We start from the raw sequence: 16,978 nt of genomic DNA on the forward strand, positions 1-16,978 counted from the left end.
TGATGTCACTATCTACTCTCAGATAACATGATCAAACATATAGAAAATACCAAGGACTCCGCTAAAAAACTATTAGCACTAATAAATGAGATCAAGATTGCATAATACAAGATCAATATACAATAATCGATTTATTTCCAGGGACTAATAATGAACAATTAGAAAACGAAATTAAGAAACAGAATAGTATTTAAAAAGAACATACTTAGGAATCAATGAAACAAGAGAAATCTGTGATCTGTACACTAATAACTATAAAACATTGTGGCAAGAAATTAAAGAAAAGATGAATAAATGGAGAGGCATTCTACATTCACAGATCGGAAGACTCAATTCAATAACATGACAATTCTCCCCAAATTGGACTACACATCCAGTGCAGCTCCCGTCAAAAATCCCAGCTGCCTTTTTTGTAGAAATTGTGAGGGCTGATCCTAAAACTTATATGAAAATGCAGGGGACCCAGAATAGCCAAAATAATCTTGAAAAAGAAGAACAAAGTCAGAGGACTTTACACCTTCTGATTTCAAAACTCACCACAAAATGACAGTAACGAAGACAGTGTGATACTGGCATGAGGATAGACATATAGATTAGATTAATGGAACAGAATTTAGAGTCTAAAAATAAAACGTTTACCTTGACAGTCAATTGATTCTTTACAAAGGTATTAAGGCAGTTTGATAGAGAAACAAAAATCTTCTCCATAGATGGCACTGGGAGGATTGGATATCCACATGAACAAAGATTAATTTACATACTTCCCTCATACTATCCACCAAAATTAACTCACAATATATCATAGACCTAAATTTAAGAGCTAAAAGTATAAAGCTTCCAGAAGAAAATATAGGAGAAAATCTTTATGAGCTTGAGTGAAAAAACTACCTTGATAAATTACACTTTATAAAAATGTAAAACTTTGTTCTTCTAAAGGCACTTGTGGTGAACATAGCATAAATACCACTCCACACCCACCGGAATAGCTATCGTCAAAAAACAGACAGTAATAAGTGTTGACAATGATGTAGAGAAACTAAACCCTTATACTTTGCTGGTGTGAATGTAAAATGTTGCAACTACTTTGGAAGACAGTTTGGCAAATTCTTTAAAAATGTGAACCCAAGGGAAAAATGAGGATCCATATTCAGAGTACTCCATAAGCTCAGAAGGCATTAGTGAATGATTCTATTACAGCCTACATTAGTGCTGGGTATGTCACAGGTACTCAATAAATATTGTTTAAAAAATGAAAAAAAATGTGAACATACCTTGAGCATACGACCCATCAATTCCACTCCTAGTTACCTCCCAAGAGAAATAAAAACATACATCCATACAAAGACTTCACGTGAACGCTCATAGCACCATTGTTCATAACAGCCAAAAGGTAGAAACAATCACATATCCATCGGTGGGAATGGAGAAACAAATGTATATCTATATGAAGAAATCTACCAGGCAATAAAAAAGAATGAAGTACTGATATATGCTCCCATGAGATTGAACCTCAAAAATGTGCTAAGTGAAAGAAGCCAGAGCCAAAAGCTGAAACACTGTCTGATTTCGTTCTGATGAAATGTCCAGAAAAGGTGAATCTATGAAGCAAAGAATAGATTCATGGTTGCCTGGGGCTGGGGATGGGACAGTTTACAAATGGGCAAAAGGAATCTTTTGGGGATGATGGAAATGTTCTAAAACTGGATTGTGGTGATGGGTAGTCACCCCAGAAATTCAAGATTCATTGAATCATTCATTCAAGAATCATTGAATTGTACACTTCAAATGGGTGAACTTATGGTATGTAAATTATGTCTTTGCGAATAAATAAACTAAATAAACTTATTTATTTACTTATTCTCTAAATAAACTACTCATAGTCATGTTAAGCACCCATAAGACAGCCTAGCGCGGACAAGTACACTAGGAGAACAACCTGAAGGAGAGACGTGAACTCTTAGAGCCAGAAGGTTGACTTCAACCCATGGAAGACTCCCCACCCCGAGCAAGAGGGGCACAGCCCAGCATACCCCATGCCAATCGCTGTATCCGCTACTCCGAATCTTTCTCCTTTGGGAAAGGGCAATAGAGATCAAAGTACAATTTATGCTACCCTGAAAATCTTAGCAGTTGTGTGCCCTTGAGGGAGGCTTGATCTTCAAACAAGTGCTTCAAAATAAGGTATCAGGCGTCATTCCAGAGAGAAGACCCACAGTGACTATTGGGGAGAACCCAACAGGCCCATACCTATTGTCTACACTGGAAACAGGCCCGCATGCTTCATTTTCATTACACCTCTCCCGCCACACACACCCACAAGAAATTAATAACCAATTTCCGTAGATAACCATGGTAGTTGCTATTTATTTTTACAGTGGCTGTGCGTTAGGCATTGTAGTCAAGGCTTTAATCCTCTCAACAAACATAACCCTTTGAGGCAGGATGTAGCTTTATCTTCACTTTACAGACGAGGAATCCGAAGCCCAAAGGGGTTATGAAACTTACCCACAGTCAGGCAGCTGATAACTATGGAGCTGACATTCTTCGCAGACGCCATATTCTCTGTCCCTATTTTCTAGGGCAGTATTTCTCCAACTTTCTTTTTAACCACAACCTGGAGTAAAAAATACACACAATATATATAAATACACAAATTTGTATATACAACATACACAAATACAAAAAATACAATAGTACATAGTGACCCATTTAGGTCTATCTATAAATGAAGTTCCATAAAACCATGCCCTTCCTATGCACAAAGCACACTGATACTTTTGTTCTATTAATCTTATTTTACTCTTTAATATCGTGGTCAATACCACTAAATCCATTTCGTGACGTATTAGTGGGTCACCACTCACAATTTAAAAAAAAAAAAAAACGCTACTATGAGCCTACCGTTGACCGGAAACCTTATCAATAATATAAACAGCCGATTAACACATTTTGTATGTCATATGCTTTATATACTGTATTCTCAGAACAAAGTAAGCTACAAAAGAGAAAACGTTATTGAGAAACTCGGAAGGGAGAGAAAGGACATTTACAGGACAGTACTGTATTTATTGAAAAAAAAATATCTGCGTATAAGCAGACCCATGCCGTCCAAACCCACATTGTTAAAGGGTCAACTATACATCAGTGGGCTCTAACACTTTCGGCGTGTAACACATATAAATGTGTCCACCGAGTTATTAGAGTTTTTAAAATAAAAATTTAACAAGTGAAGCCAACAAATAAAAATGAAAAATAAGCTTAACAATTCTTAAATTGAAAAAGGAAAACACTCCTATACATAAAACCTGTATACGTCTCATTGAGATGAGACTCCCTAGAGAAACTTTCAAGATCTCTGTAGGCCTGCCCATCAAAGTCAAGTGCCTGCCAGTCTGATCATTCACCCACTCTGCAGCCCTTCACCTGCCAGAGGAAGGAGGAAGAGAAAGCTAAGAGCCCAAGTGAGTCACCCAGCAGACAGCCCCTACACAAGAGTGCATTCCAGAGCCTGGCTCTAAAGAGGGTGGGAGAAAAGAGAGGCCATCCATTTGCCTGAATGAAGTGTGCCATAACAGAATTCTTAGCAACGTATCCAGAGACCAAGAGATTCTCAGAAAAATTCCAAGAATTCTAAGATGCTAGGACTAGCGTATCATGGGTAGACCAGTATCGAATTCACTTTGCCTGAACACCACCTCAAGACACCTTGTGGGGGCCTGTGAGGTCCCAAACCTGACAGATTCTAACACTCACAACTTTACTTACATCAACGGCATAAAACTCAGATCCCCAATTCAGAGACACCTAAAGACCTTTCGGTTTAATTTAGAATTTAAAAGATTGTAGATTCTTTTTAACAGCTCCACCAAGTAAAAAAAAAAAAAAGTTTAAATATTTTTCTGCCTACACATTTCCGCTTTATTAAAATAAAAATATAACCCTAGGGTTTGGATTTTTTTCTTTTGTTTTTTTCCTGCATCATTCTGGTATTTCATCGTGTGCTTATTTGAGGACAGTTCTTTTCTTTTCCATTAATCTTGGTAATCCTAGCAGACTTCTCCACAATTCACTTCTCTACAAAGTTGCCTCTATTTGCTTAGATTTTTCTGCCGATGTAAGCACTTGGACTGAATCGAAAAGGTGAAGAGGGGATTAGGGAAGCCCATACTGAAGGTCTTAAACATATGTGTTCTCAATTCTTTTCTTGATCAGGGAGATTACAGTGGAAGAGTTATCCCTGTCTGCTTCAGAAGAGAGGCTGCAGGAGGCACAGCATTGTAGAGACTGTTAGCGAGGGTTTGCTAAAAATTACTCTTTTTGCTTCTGTGTTTAACCGTTGCATTCCTAAGAGGCCTCCTTTGTAAAGCCCCTACTTCAAAGTAGACTTTTAAGGTGTAGATGTCTGCCGGGCAGCTCAGATCTAACATTTCCAAATCAGAGCCTCTGACTGCCAGCCACCACCCTCCATTCCGAGTGCTTCTCCCCACCCCCATCTTCCCATTATCAGAAAAAACTCTCCCGTTCCTGCCAGTCAGTTCAGCCTAAAACCAAGTGGCCATGCGTAATTCCTTTCATTCCCTCACCAACCCCCATGTACAAGCCACTAGCAAGTCCTATTACTCGGCTTCCAACATAGATCTCACATCTATCCACATCCCCCCCCACCCCGCCAATCTCCCGGCTCATGAGGCATTATCTTCTCCCACCTAAATTATGGCAATAGCCCTGGAAATGATGTCCTTGTTTCTGGTTCTGTCCCTTCCCGATCCATTCTCCACCCAGCAGATAGAAGATCTTACAGAAATTTAAAACAGACCATGTCCTTCCTCTGCTTAGAACCTTACTCAGATTTTCACTGCAGTAAGAGTAATACCCTTGTTCTACAAGTTTCCATACAGGTTGCCCCTTGGCCACTTTCCCCACTGATCTCCTCCCACCCTTCCCCCAACTAGTTCATTACACTTGAGCCACACTGGCCTTCTTGTCTTTAAACGCAGCAAGCGCATGCTCGTTACTGTTCCCTCAGCTCTTCAAAATGGCTAGCTCCCTTCTGATCTCAGCTCAAATGTCAGCTCCTCCCGGAAGCCTTCCAGGATTGCTCTACCCCGTGCTGGTCACCTCCTCCACAGCCCCCGCTCAGGATCACATTATCCTGTTTCCTTTTCTTTGTCGTGCTGACCACTACTTGAAATAGTTTTTGCTTACTTGTTTATTGTCTGTCTCCTCCCCTGGAATGCAATCTCTACGGAAGAAGAAACCATGGCCTCTCTCGTTCACTGTTGTATCACGCTACCTAGAAGAGCGCTTGGCACCTAGAGGACACGCGGTTACTTGTCAGTGAATGAATTGTCAAGCCGTGCTACTTCTGACTCCCTTTTGTACATCAACTAATGTACAAATCACATAATCCATCAGTCATCTCAGGTATGCTCTGTTCCAACGCCCTCCTTAACAGCATCGAGGATATTAAAACTCAATCGCAATCATATATTTAAAAAGACATCTACCTTATTTTATGTTGGACAGTCAATCAGAGGGCTGGTAATAATTTCCTGTTAGTTAGAAGGAGCTTTCTACCAAATAGAAAGGTTGATTTTTTTCCCTTTTTTAATGATAAAAACTAAATAAGAATTTCACAGAAGAAAGCAGTCCTACTCAAATATAAAATTTAACTATGTGGGGAGAAGGAAGGAAGAGAGAGCTGATTTTTCCTCACAGGTTAAAAAAAGTGGAATTTTTTGGAAATCCGCAGAACGTAATTTACTGCATGCAAATACAAGCAGCTGGTTCTTAGAGCCAGAACTGCTCCTTTAGGGCATCTGTTTCGATTACAACCCAGTTTCGGTGTAGCCATCAACATTCAGGAAGTTGTTAAAATTGCACAAAACCAAAAACCAGGAGCTAGAAGGAAACCTGGCGCTCAAGGCCACTTTCTTTGATTTGTACTTGAGGTTACGGTAGCCAGGTCATGTCAAGTGGCTTGTCCAATGCTTCCCAGTAAGTTAAGCGGCCAAGTTCGACCTCACAGGTTTCCCAGCCCATTGGCTCCAACAAGCACGGTTTGCTGTCTATCCAATTGCTCACCCAACTGCCCTTCCCCATCTCCACTTCCCTGCTAATAAAACCCTGATTTGTTCAAGAAACAAGCAGAGATCCTGTGATTTCAGGAAGGAAAGGCCCTTTCCTTAGCCTCGGGAGATAAATTCTTACTGGATTAAGCGGTCCTCTCATGCTCTTTGGTTGTTATTGGTCCATGATGAGCCTGTGATCTTTTTCTGGTGACTGAGATCTAAAGGACAGTCCCTTCTGGTGATGTCTCACTTCCCCTCCCTCCCCCCAAAAAATCAACCCTCGGAAGGCAGAAAAAAGAATTCTCCTTCAATTTTCTCTCTTCAACAGAAGTTTCCAGTTAGGGAATGAAGAAGTCACAGGGATGAAATGTACAGCACAGGGAATATGAGCAATGCGTCAACTCTATTGCAATTAAAAAAAATTTCACCTTCAACTTTCTGCCTTGAACTTGGACATGACATGTAGAGATGCTACCATTCTCTCGAAACCATAAGGCAACAAGTCAATAGAATAAGCATAGCAGATAGAGAGAAGAAGCCAAGGTGGCTGAAACAATGATATTCACCCACTTCCAGGCATCTTGGTAAGTGAGGAAAAAGTAAGTCCCTATGTCTTGAAGCCACTGGGCTCAATTTGTTATTGCTTGGAGCAAGACACGTTTCCTGACTTCCAGAGCAGAGGCTTCCAATCTGTGATCTTAGGAGCTATGCAAGGTGTGTGGCTGTCTCTGAAGGGCCAAGGAAAGTGGAGGGAGGAAGAGAGGTCGGGAGAAGAACCTGCAATTACAGGTCCCTATCTCCAGCTGAGCAGCAGTTTTCCATCTGACTCATTTATTGAACTTTCACAAAAGCTTTCATTGAAACAAAATATCCACAGTCTAGAATCATTTTGAGAACCATTACGGCATGCCGTGCAGGCCCATGCTTTCAATAAAAACGAAACCACAAATAAAATGCCCCAAGGGAGCTCAATAGGCAAATTAGTCCCCTGGAGACTCCTTTTATAAAGAGATGAACCATCCTTCTTTTATAGAGAACTATGGATTTCACGCATGGGTTCGCTTAGAATAGGGTGAACTCATCTTTCTCACTAGGGGCCTTGAAAATGACCTTTGAGACTGCACTGATCTTGCCCCTTCCATTTCCCTCCGTTCCTTTGTCCTCTGATACCGTCAAGCAGAAGCAGCGGTAAGTGTCACCAGCTGTGATTGGTGTTGACTCTCCTTCCGGGACCAGAGAGTGGAGACTAATGGTTATTAGTCTGCCACTGTGGGGAATGGGCTCTCCTGTCCCCTGGAATGCCGAGGGCAGGGGTATAGTCTGGGGACACCTGGCCAGGCACGGTGTCTGGGAGAAGGATATGGCCCCTTGCTAGAGGTGTTTGTTCATGGACCCGGAAAGTCCGATCTGTACAAACCTTTCTAAGATTTTATTTATTTATTTGACAGAGAGAGAGAGACAGCACAAGCAGGGGGAGGGGCAGAGGACGAGGGAGAAGCAGGCTCCCCGCTGAGCAGGGAGTTGGATGCAGGGCTTGATCCCAGGACCCCGGATCATGACCTGAGCTGAAGGCAGGCACTTCGCTGACTGAGCCACCCGGGTGCCCCCGTACAAACCTTTTCTTTTTTTAGAGGAGGAATTCAGTGATTACTGTCGTCAGCTCTTCCAGAGTGGTGACATGGGTCTTGAGGAGAGTGTCCCTGGCAGCCGCACACTGCCTCGGTCAGGAGTCCAAGGGAAGAGAAAACTGAAACCAGCATCTGCTTCTGCTGTGTAGCCCCTTGCTTCAAAGCCTGTGTTTGCGGCTTGGTTCACGGGGAAGTTCAAGCATGTGCGTGCCCGTCAGGTACCTCTTGTGACCATCTCACATTCTCCCAGCCCACCTGTTACCCATCCATTGCTATGGAACCGGCTTCATGCCTGCATACCTCGCTAGCACCTCAGTTCATCTCACTGGGTGTGTCTGGCTGCCCGGCCCAGGATCTGTCTGATGCCACGGTGTGGACGACCCATCACGGTGTAGGCGGTATGGGTAGAGCTGGAAATAAGAGAAAGCCAACCTCCTGCGGGGCGGCCCCTGACCAATGGGAGATGGGAGTTGGTGAGTTTGTCTTCTGTCCTCCAGGCAGACAGTCCTGAGGGGCAACTGCACAGCTCTTCAGAAGATCTCAGCAGGACTGAGCCCCAGAAGCCCATGGCAGTGACCAACTTGACAACGTACCCTGGGATTGGAGTGCCCTCCTTTCCTGTTTTGCTCTTCACTGTCCCCCTGCTCCTGTTCTCTGGGGTCATCTCCCAAAATAAACCACCTGCCTCCAAGTCCCGGTCTCAGGATCTACCCTCGGGGTAGGGGAACCCATCCCACGAATATGTGGGAGGGCAGCACTCTCCTAGCATCTGTATCGTCTGAGCTGTCATCAAGGAGGCGCCTCTTTCTGCCAGATGGCCTTTGTAGTGGTTTTAAAAAATAGCCACAGATTATTCGACTCTCTTCCCATCTGCAGGTGGGGTTTACCATCCCTCCCCTTACCTCTGGGTAGATTCAAAGATTCATGATGACCTCAACCAAGAGACTATGGCAGAAGTCACACAATGTAACCTCAGGCTGGGTCATGAAAGCCCATGCAACATACATGTTGTTTGCCAGATCTGTCACTCTTGGACCTTGAGCTGCTACATAAGAAATCTGACTATCCTGAGGCCACCAGGCTGGAGAGGCCACATGTAAGTTTTCTTGTCTCCAGTCCCAGCTGCGTCCAGCCTTCCACCCATCTGAGCAAGGTGCCAAACATGTGACTGAGGCTGTCTCAGACCTCCCAGACTGGCCCAGGCCCCCGTGGAATACGAGCAAGCTACCTCCATTGACACGACGTGGAACAGAAGAATCACCCAGCCAAGCCATATCCAAATTCCAGACCCACAAAACCATGAAAGATAATGACATAGTTTCTGTTTTAAGACACTAAGTTTAGGAATCATTTGTTCATTACCCTGCCATGCCCTGGAAATGCAGGACAGGCCTGCGGGAGGGACGGCTCTGATGTTCTATAGCTCAGAGAAAAGAGCAAGCAATGCCCCACAGACTTTTCAAGAATTCAGGGCTTCCTCAACTCTAACTTGACGTTACAGCTTAGGTCTACTCCGTCCCTACGTTCTGTGTGTCTGGTACCATCTGAATGATTAAATACTGATAACCCTGGGGGGGCCTGGGTGGCTCAGTTGGTTGAGCTTCCGACTCTCGGTTTAGGCTCAGGTCATGATCTCAGGGTCATGGGATCGAGGGGCGCCTGGGTAGCACAGTCGTTAAGCGTCTGCCTTCAGCTCAGGGCGTGATCCCGGTGTTCTGGGATCGAGCCCCACATCAGGCTTCTCTGCTGGGAGCCTGCTTCTTCCTCTCCCACTCCCCCTGCTTGTGTTCCCTCTCTCGCTGGCTGTCTCTCTCTGTCAAATAAATAAATAAATAAATCTTTAAAAAAAAAAAGAAAAATCAGGGTCATGGGATCGAGCCCCGAGTGGTGCTCCCCACTCATGGAGTCTGCTCGAGTTTCCCTCTCTTCCTCTCCCTCTGCCCCTTCCCCCACTTGTGCACTCTCTCTCTCTAAATAAATGGATAAAGCCTTTAAAAAATATATCGATATCCCTAAACCTGCTCCCTCATTCCTCATTTAAATACCACTCCAAGCCTTGGACCCTAATATCAAAGGGGCACCTCTGTGTCTTTGTCCCAGCCCTCTTAAAAGTTTATGTCTACCAGAAGAGGTTTGAGAGCACCTGGGGGGGGGAGGTATTATGCCAACACATGCATAATGTTGAATGCATTATAATCTCAGTGCGTACGCAAGGGAAGGAGAAAAGAGCTGTTCAAAGGCCATCACAGGATGAAAATACAATAATTGGGAACTAGCAAGGATTCTGAGACATAAAATGGTTGTTACTGCCTTTTATGTTTCTGTTTGTCACATTTAATAATAAGAATATTTTACGTTTGTATCACGCCTTACAGTTGAAAGAGCACTCTCACGTTCATTAGTTCATATTCAACAAACTCTCCATGTGTGGTCTCACCTACAGCAATGGCTTCAAGACATACCACCTCCATTGGGACAACTCCCAAATGACCCAAATCTCTCTCTCTTTATACTTCTAGCTGCCTCCTAGACTTCTCCACAAAAATACTCTGAAGGCAGCTCAAATTTATTATTTCAATACCCCACCCCCTTTATCCACAACCCCACCAACAGAGACGCACGCCGTCTCTTCCATCTTTGCTCCCATCTCAGAGAGCGGTACCCTTGTCCTCCCCGACGACAAAGTCTGAAGTCATCTTTCCATCTTCTCCTCAAAGTCAACTGGTCCTCAGGTCTCATGAGTTCTACTTCCCGCCAGCGGCCACCACCAGTTTCGGCCCTCCTCGCCCATGTAGATCAGGGTCTGCAAACTATGACAGCCCCGGGCCACATCCAGCCCACTACCTGTGTTTGCATTTGAAGTTTTATTGGAATGTAGTGATGCTCATTCATTTGCATATCCTCGAAGGCTGATTTTACAGCACTGACACAGAGTTGAGTTGTTAGAACAGAGGTCGCATGGCCTGCAAAGCCTAATATCTGGCCCTTTCCAAAAATAGCTTGCCCACCTCTGGTATAGATAGCCTCCTCCTGCCTAAATCTGAAAGAGAAGAGACACTCTCCAACTTTTAGCTGCATGGGGGTATTTTTTTTTTTTTGTCACCAAGCAGAATATGCCAACCATTCTGCCTCCATAGCGCCCGCTGTGTGCCTTTTATGCAGTCAGAGTTTATATTGTTGATTTATCACAAACAGTGTCTGTTATTCAAAACTGACTTCCTATAAATGAGCTTCGTCCCCAGTGGCCTTGTTAACTGAGCATTTACCTGGAATTCTGCACAGTGCGTCACAGATTCCTCAAGATCAAGTTTAGACGCCCAGCGGGATGTCCACAGCCGCGGTCGGAGGAACTCAAGACCCAGTGGTTTCCTTGTTGCTCTTGGGTTTTCATTATTTACTTTATATTCTTTGACATTCCAGTGCTCTTTAAAACACAGTCCTATCTTAATTACATTTGGGGTCATGGAATAAATAAAAAGAGCAATTTTTACTTCCACCCATCCTTGCTCTTAAAGGCAACACTGACCGTTTCTATACAGGTCCAATGCAACTGACTGAAAAGAGAAATGATTTCTGTGTTTGTTGTCTATTGCTATAGAAATGATCACAGACTTAGTGGCTTCAAAAAACAACACATGTGTATCATGTCACAGCTCTGTAGGTTAGAGTTTAAGCGCAGTGAGCCTGGATTCCAAATTCACCGGAAGTTGGCAGAATATATTTCCTTGCAGTTGTCAGATGGAGGTCCCCTTTCCCTGCCAGTTGTTGGCTGGGGACCATGTGGGGCTCCTAGGGGTCACCCAAAATTCCTTGCCATGTGGCTCCCATAGGCAGTCCACGTGGGTGTCTGCTTTCTTCCAGGCCAGCCAGTGTGTGTGTCTCTCTGACATTCTCTCCTATGATCATAGGGAGAGAAGCCTCTGCTTCTAATTACAGGGCTCATGTGCTTAGGTCAGGTCCACCTGGATAATCTTAAGGTCAACTGACTTGAGACCTTAACGGCATGTGCAAAATCCCTTCACAACACCATCTAGATTACTGTTTGAGTGAGTAACTGGGAAAAGGTGCACATACACCAGGGCTCCGGAATCTTAGGGGGCCATCTTGGAATTCTGCCTACAGCAATTTCTTTCTCAATAATACTGATCTAAAGAACCGTTCAATGACTTTAACTGTGTTTTATAAAGCTTATTCATCCCGTCAGTGATTTGGGTGGCCGGGGGAGGGGGGAGTCAAATTATAAGAAATTTCGGAAGTTTTCAAAAGTCCTTTCAAGTCTCCCTTTTCCGTGAAGGCTAAGTTTATAGAGGTGCTTCGTGTTTTTGTTTTTGTTTTGTCTTGCAGTCACCAGATATCTATAGCACTAACTCAAACATCTCTCTATGAGAACCACTTCCAAAAAACCCAAAAGCCTAGGATACATTTAGCTTTATTTCGGGAAAAACCTCTCTCAGTATTTTCCATGTTATTTTATTTCATCGTCGGATCTCTTGTTTTGTGTTGTTGTTTTTTTTCTATTTGGGGGGTTGTTTAATGGAATGAAGGAGTGGAAAGTAGAAAGTGTCTGGAAAATTAATATAAACTTCTTTCCTGGCTCTAAATGTTTAATAATTCCTTAGCCAGGAAACATATTTTTTTTCAATCTTGCGATTTCTTTTTCTGTAGTTCTCTTTATAATTGGCTAAATGTACTGCCAACACTTTTCTTATTTTTTAACTTTTGTCTGAAATATTTAAGCCTCTCATGTTCTCTCTCTTGCGTTCTCTCTTATAAGGAATCTTATTTTGAAAATCAGCATGTAATCACCTAAGATGTGTTTTTCAATTTGACTTAATATAGAGACCTCTTTTAAAGGAGAAATATGCTTGCAGACTCCAGTGTTGTCTCATTATTTCCATTATAATATTACTTAAATAGTCACAAACATAAAACCAAAAATAAACTCCTTATGCTGATCACTCTTATTCACCTATAAAACTGAAACTAATTTGTAAATTAAATGCAAACAAAGCTAGTGAGTCAATAAAATTCAAATGATCAGTATTAACTCAACATGTTGGATTATGTTGCTTCACTAAAACTTAATCACCATTGTTGAGTTTCATAGCAGAAAGATGTAGCCTTAGCTGCAATTCTATATTTAATCTGTTTTTGTCCTTTAACTTCTATGCAGAGAATATCTCTTTACATAAGACGGGCATGCGAACATAATTAATAACTTCATGGCTTTGCTTGCCAGTTGGAGATAATCAGACCATACATGTAAATAAAACTCTTCCAGTGAGCAATCCTCAAATGCCACTTTTAATTGGGCGTAATGACACCTATGTCAACCTGTTTCCCAGATAGAAGGAACCACAGGTGCATGGATGCATAGGCGCTAAGATGGAAGACTGCTTGGGGAAGGGGCTCAGGGGACAGCCCAGAGGCCAGCGCCACATGACAACAGAGATGGAAGTGAAGGGTGATAGTTGAAGCTGGAGACTTAACTAGAGGCCTGGCATTTAGGACCTTGTAGGTCACACGAAAAACTTTGAATTTGTTCTGAGTGAGAGGGACAGGCATTCAGAAGCTTCGAGCAAAGGAAAGATAGAATCTGTACACTGAAACCTAATGTCGCGCTGTGTGTCAACCATACTTCAATAAAAAAACTAAAAATTAAAGACACAATTTGACTTAGGTTTTTATAGACTCACTGTAGCTACCGTTTGAAGAGGGGCAACAGCGAAAGCAAGAGATGATGGCGCCTTGGATCAGGTGGCAGTGATAAACGGGATAAGAACTATTCGGATTGGGAGTGTAGTCTGAAAATAGAGCTAAGAGGATTTGCCAGGGAATTGGATGTGGGGTATGAGAGAAAGAGCGAAGTTAGGATGACACTGAAGTTTGGGCCCAAACAACTGGAGGAATGATGCTGCCATTCACCCAGGTGGTAAATATTGAGGGAGAAGCTGGTTTGGGTGGGAATGAGAAGCAGAAGTTCAGTTTTAGACATGCTAGTTAAGTTGGAGATGCCTCTTGGACATTCAGTATTTGACGACATAAGGGGCTTAGAGCAATACCTGGCATATAGAAAACATTCGATCCATTTCACCATTATTACTCAAGTGGAGATACCAAATAAGCAGTTGGACATAGGAGTCTGGGGGAAAATTCTGGTATTAAAAGATATCAGACTGGATGAAATCACTTAGCAACTCTGTGTAGAAAAAGATGGAAGTAAGCTTGAGGACTCAGCCCCGAAGCTGTCAACATTTACAGGTTGGACAGATGAGGAGGATCTAGAACAGAAGCTTGAAGGGGAGCAGGTGTTGGGGAAGGTCATTGAAAAGACACAACTGCCGATTGACCCATGAGCTAAACCCAGACACTCGGAGTCCCTCCCCTGTCCTTGGAATGTGGGTTCTGCCACCTTTCCCGCTCCCAGTGGCTGCTCCAAGGACAGAGCCTTGAGATAGTGATGTGTTGAGAACACCTGCATGGTATATGTGACTGAACCCAGTGAGGGTCTCTCTCTACAAATTCTTAAGATCTTGCAGGCGAGTGCGAGGATTCACTTGTCTTGCTGCTGCCCAAGACAAGCCTCATATGTTAAGTTCCCTTTGCTTCTTAGAAGTGCCACCTACCGGGGCGCCTGGGTGGCTCAGCCATTAAGAGTCTGCCTTCAGCTCAGGTCAAGATCCCAGAGTCCTGGGATCGAGCCCCGCATTGGGCTCCCTGCTCAGCAGGAAGCCTGCTTCTCCCTCTTCCACTCCCCTTGTTTGTGTTCCCTCTCTCGCTGTCTCTCTCTGTCCAATAAATAAATAAAATCTTTATTAAAATAAAAGTGCCTCCTACCAACCTGGAGTGGTTTTTCTCTTTCTTCACTCTCTCCCTGCCCTCCACGTTTGGGGGCCAGTTTCAGAAGACACCCAGAAAGTTCCCAAGAAGGTTGCAAACCAACAGCAGCCAATGAGATTAGGGGCGAACCAGGAGATGATGGTATCCCCATAAATAAGCGAAGAAAGTGTCTCAAGGAAAGAAGGGTCATCCATGCCCAATGCTGCAAATGAGCCGAGTAAGTGAACCTGGACATACTAGAGACTTTGACAAATGTAGTGTCGGTGAAATAGTAGGAGCTCTTGGACAAGGTTTGAGAAAGAATGGGAGAAAAGTAAAGAAGTTGGAGAAAAGGGGGAGTCAGAAGGTAGAGACAATTCTTTCAATGAGTTTTTCTATAAAGGGGAGCAGAAAAGGGATGGTAGTTGATGAATGATTTGGGTCAAGGAAGGGCACTTTTTAGATGGAACATGGTGCCCATGTATTCTTATGTTAATGGGAATGATCCAGTGCACAGAGGGAAAATGGCAGAGAGAAAGAGGAAAATTATAAAAAGGATGCCCTTTAAGTTGGAAAGAATGAATGGAATCCAGTGCAAGGAGAAACTGGACTTAGAAATATCAACAATTCACCTCGTAGCAAAAGGATAGGTTCGTGGGTGCAGTGCTGTATTGATGGAAGAAAAACATGGAAGTCTCTAATTGCTTATATCTCCTCAAGTAAGTCACAAGGTTATCAGTCAACAGTGAAGATGGGGAAAAGGTTTTGGAGGAACAAGACGAAGGTATGAAATCGGGAAATGTAGTAGGATTGTGGGCAGAACTGAAGCTCACCTGAAGTTGGTGGTGATGAATTTAAAGTGAGACTATTAAGCTTGGTTCTTGGTTTCTTTCCAACCTCAATCAGCTGCTCAGCGGCAGACCTGGAGAGTTGGCCCCAACTAGGTAGAGTGGACGTGGTGCATCACTGCCCAGATTCCCCTTTCCGTCCAGAGACACCCTTTCTTCCAGTGTTGGGGGCCAACAGCTATCAGCTGAATCACTTTCCAGGAATTGCCCCCAGCTGAAGAAACCTGCCTCATCCCATTCCCAGGACTTCCCTCTTTTCTTGACTGGTCAGTGAAAGAGTTAAAAAAAAAAAACAGCCCAGTCATTTTATCTCAAGGTGAAATGGTTCTAAAGGATCATCTCAGCTCTTCATCATATCCCATAAGATCAGTTGAAGCCTCTACTGCCAATGCACTTCAACTTCTTCTGCCCAATCCTGTTTCACTCCTCCCATGTGATGTTCCCAAAAGCACTCCCCCACAAACCTCTCACATGCAAATCTGAGTCTATTTCCTAGAGATTCTGACCTTAAACACAAGAGTTGCAATTTCACCAAGTCATCGTGATGGAGGAAGAGAGGGGTAGAGGAATTGAAGGCTTAAGCAAAGGGAACATTGTAATCATATGCCATGAATTCTAATTAAGATTTGTAAGGATATATAAGGAGGTGAAAATGGGGTATGGTCTTCAGGGGTCCTGGTGGGGTCAAAGAGTTGTTGGAGCGGGTGTATTTGAAGAAGCTAAAAACGTCGGAGGTAGTAGTCAAAGAGCGAGATGCTTGAGACTGAGAGCTTAAAGAGGGTGAAGCCATTGAATATGACCATGACAAAATGCGGCTAAGATGGAGTGGAGGATATCATAAAAACTTATGGGATCTCAGCCCTGAAGCAAATCTTGTCTTATCTAGTCTAACCTAGATAGCGGTTATGTAGGTCTAATCTTATATTTTATCTAATCGTGTATAATCTTTATATTTTATCTAGTCTTTACCATTCTCCAGGTGAGGGAAGTAAAACCCAAAAAGCATCTATAAATTTCCCAAGGTCACACAATTACTCTGAGATAAGAGCTCAGGTCCGCTGACTTCTAGTGATAAGGGGTAGGTTCCTCTCCCTATAATCAACAAAAGACAACGATGGCTACATTCTATTTCCCCGAGACCTAAATGATAATGTTCTGCTATATTTTTTTTCATTTTTATTCCAGGTGCTCACCTACTGGAACGATCTCTGGAAAGGAAAAAAGATAGTTTAATAAAACGATTGTCTCTGCTTATGGAACTCACATGTAACACCCCACAATGCCTAGAATATACCCCAATTCATATCTACAAGGATCTTTCTCAGAGCATTTCCATAAATGCTTTTTAAAATATGTATCTTTGTTTAATATTTATTGGCATATCTAATATTATTATTTACAATATATTCTACACATATTATATTTATTATATATTAATATATTTAATATTTATTATATTTAACTAAGCCTTTTAATTATTTGATGTACTATGTTTCCATTTGCTGCCTGTACCTATTTACCTTTTTTCTTCTGTGTATAGTGGTGATTCAATCCATCATTGTCAGGAAAAACAGTGTGTTACATAAGTTCAACTTCCAGATAACCAAAACAT

The sequence above is a fragment of the Ursus americanus genome, chromosome X, assembly GCF_024610735.1.
Source record: "Ursus americanus isolate L20-20 chromosome X, mUrsAme1.1.p, whole genome shotgun sequence".
In the NCBI taxonomy this organism is placed as follows: Eukaryota; Metazoa; Chordata; class Mammalia; order Carnivora; family Ursidae; genus Ursus; species Ursus americanus.